This window comes from Meleagris gallopavo, chromosome 1, assembly GCF_000146605.3.
Source record: "Meleagris gallopavo isolate NT-WF06-2002-E0010 breed Aviagen turkey brand Nicholas breeding stock chromosome 1, Turkey_5.1, whole genome shotgun sequence".
In the NCBI taxonomy this organism is placed as follows: domain Eukaryota; kingdom Metazoa; phylum Chordata; class Aves; order Galliformes; family Phasianidae; genus Meleagris; species Meleagris gallopavo.
Window position 1 is genome coordinate 21,164,004 of NC_015011.2, and position 3,245 is coordinate 21,167,248.

Here is a 3,245-nt window from a genome sequence, read left to right on the forward strand (position 1 = left end):
TAGAATGTCTTAGGTTGGAAGGGAAATTAAAGACCATATAGTTCCAACCCACCTGCCATGGGCAGTTGAACCCACTGAATCAGGCTGCCCAGGGTCATCATTCAGCCTAGCCTTGAACATCTCCAGGGATAAGGCATTCACAATTTCTTTGGGCAGCCTGTTCCAGTGCCTCACCACTCTCTGAGTGAAAATTTTCTCTCTAATGTCTAATCTAAATCCCCTCTCTTTTAGTAAAAAAAAAAACAACAACAACAGTATCCCTAGCCCTATCACTATCAGACCACGTAAAAAGTTGGTCTCCCTCCTGCTCATAATATCTCTATAAGTACTGGAAGGATGCAGTGAGATCTCCCCAAAGCCTTCTCCAAACTGCGTAAGCCCAGCTCCCTCAACCTTACTTCATAAAAGTGGTGCTCCATTTTTCTGATAATCTTTGCGGTCCTTCTCTGGTCCCTCTCCAAAGTTCCATGTCTTTCTTGTGCTGCGAGCTCCAGGCCTGGGGACAGTACTTCCATTGGGCCTGCACAAGCAGAAAGGGGCCACCCTTGGCCTCTTTCGATGAATGAATGTTTCTGAAACTCTTCTGGTATACACTTCTCATGCGATTACAAACATGGAAGTCAATGACTCAAATATCCAATCCAATTCTCTATTCTATAAATGCAAAACAACTAAGGATCAAATAATGAATGTAAGGGACATACAACAGGTACAATCTGATGATGTAGTTAAGTGCAGTACTACTAATTTCAAAGGCAGTAAATATTTCTAACTAAAAGTCTCTTGATTACCTAGGCAGGTAAGAAGGATAGGGCTGTAGATGTATTTGCCTTCATGAATATAGCTTTGGGGTTGTTATTGTATCTTATTCCATACTTCATTCTTAACATCTCTGTCACTGCTGTTAAGCCTTGGTGGAGGAGCAAATCCAAAGCAACCTACTAAAGCTTCCAGGCTACATATTTTAACACCATAGACAACATCCCATGCTCTATTCTGTTCAACCCTCCAACTCTCCCCACCTGTTACATGTTTAGCTGCAGTATGAATGTTATCAGTCATTCCCCAAAATATTTGAGCTGATCTTGCATTAATTGCATTTACACTAACAAATATCCAGTAACATATTTGATCCACATATGTGCCATTGGAGTTACAGCAGATGAACTGTAATATTACTGAAAAGCATTACTTGCATGTTTTTGATTGCAGAATCACAGAAACGTAGGGTTTGGAAGGGACTGCTGGAGATCATCTAGTCCAATTCCCCTGCTAAAGCAGCTTCCCTAGAGTGAGACAGATTAAAGCATTCAGACGAGTTTTGAATATCTCCAGAGGAGATTCCACAACCTCTGTGGGCAGCCTGTTTCAGTGCTCTGTCACCCTCACAATAAAGTACTTTTTCACTTTTAGATGGAACTTCCTGTGTTTCAGTTTGTGTCCATTCCCACTGTCCTGCTGCTGGCCTAGTCCCACCTATTTGACACCTACCCTTCATATGTTTATCAGTGTTGATAAGATCTCCTCTCAGTCTTCTCCAGGCTAAAGTCTCGTCTATTTTTCCATATGATTTGGATATGTTGGCTTTCATGTACACGCTAAATCCAAGGAGTGGCATGTGAGCACCCCATTTTTGAATTTCCCTACACTGATTTTGTAATAAATCTGAACTTCCACTTGAATGATCAGACAGACCAAAACATTCATGCTTTCATGGTTACTAAGGTTGCTCTTATCTTCTGAATAACATTCATAATTTCACACTTGCAACCAAATGGGGCATCTGTTTAAGGTAGGCATAAAGTTGGGCTTTCTATCAAGTAAAAGAGTATCACATAGTTTCCCGATTGGTGTTTACCTGGTCAACAGTAGCTCTTCTGGAACTGTAAAAATATTCATTGATTCTGGAACTATATTTAGATTCTGTGTACTTTTTGAAACATCTACAGCCTACATATTTGGCAAAGACAGCTCAGTATCATGTTGTTTCAACACATTCATTGGAAGAACAGAAGTGTTTTGAACAGATGGAGTTGAATTCCAATGGCTTCAAGATAGTCACATGGCTGCTCTGCTGTACCTGGCTGGGATATCTTCTACATGTAGGATGGGTGATTTCCATTGCATTTAGGTGAGAGAGATGGCATGACTTCCCAGCACACATTCAGAGCTAGATCCTAACTTCTGCTTAAACTACTGGAAGAAGTTGACTTACAGCACTTTTGTGTCATGAGCTTCAGATCTGGATTCTCTTCAGCCTGGAGAAAAGAAGGGTCCAAGGTGACCTGATAGTGGCCTTTCAGTATCAAAGGGGAGCTACAGGAAAAAAGGGGACAGACTCTTTAGAAGGATCTGTGGAGACTGAACAAGAGGAAATGGTTTATGCTCAAAGAGGGTAGATCTAGGTTAAATATAAGGAAAAAATCTTTTACAGTGAGGCTGGTGAGGAGGGCCACAAAGATTATCAGAGGGGAACAGGCTGAGAGAGATGGAGCTCCTCAGCCTAGGGAAAAGAAGGCTCGGGGGAGGGGGAAGAGGGGGAAGGTCCTTATTGCAGCCTTCCAGTACCTGGAGCTAATGCATTCTGCGCTGAATTAGGGAATTGCCTCGGCTGGTTGAGGGATAGCTCTGGCGGGAAGCAGCTGCCAGGCACCATTGTTCTCCATGTGGCAGCAGCATTCTGACATCACAGGGGCAGAGCCAGGAACAGCAGCAGGATCACCCCCTGCATGTATAAAACCTGCCAGTAGGGACCCTCTCCTCTGCTGTCGTTTATCAGAGGGAGGCAATTTAAGGGAAGAGGAGGACTGGAAGCAGGTCCCAGCTCAGCATTGCAGGCAATGCCCATCATGATCTACCTCAGTACCCCAGGTGCCCTTTCATAATTGGTTTGAGGCTCTGGAGCTCAAAGAAGAGGTAAGTGAGATTGCAGTGGAAGGTGCACCCTTGAGGTTGTCTAGGGTGAGGTGGTCAGTTCCCCACCTCAAGACTGTCTCCACCAAGAAGGACAGAAGTGTGATTGTTGTAGGCAATTCCCTGCTGAGGGGAAAAGAGGGCCCAATGTGATGCTGCCTCTCTGGTGCCTGAGTCAGGGATCTTTCTAAGAAACTGTGTCTGATTGACCCCGATAATTATCCTTTATTGATAGTTCAGATCAGCAGCAATGAAGTCACTGACAGAAATGTGAGGATTATAAAAAAGGGCTTCAGGAGACTGGAGTGGTTAGTAGATGGAACAGGAAAACC

The 3,245-nt window shown here is 43.7% G+C and overlaps 1 long non-coding RNA gene across 1 annotated transcript; it reads right to left on the bottom strand.

Moving 5' to 3' along the window:
• Positions 1–350: 350 nt before the first annotated feature.
• On the bottom strand, positions 351–2,696 carry LOC109365476. Its single transcript, XR_002111124.1, has 3 exons — positions 2,569–2,696; positions 2,216–2,258; positions 351–1,286 (listed from the first exon to the last, which is right to left on the bottom strand). It is a non-coding gene; the product is annotated as an uncharacterized LOC109365476 (long non-coding RNA).
• Between the last annotated feature and the right edge of the window lie 549 nt (positions 2,697–3,245).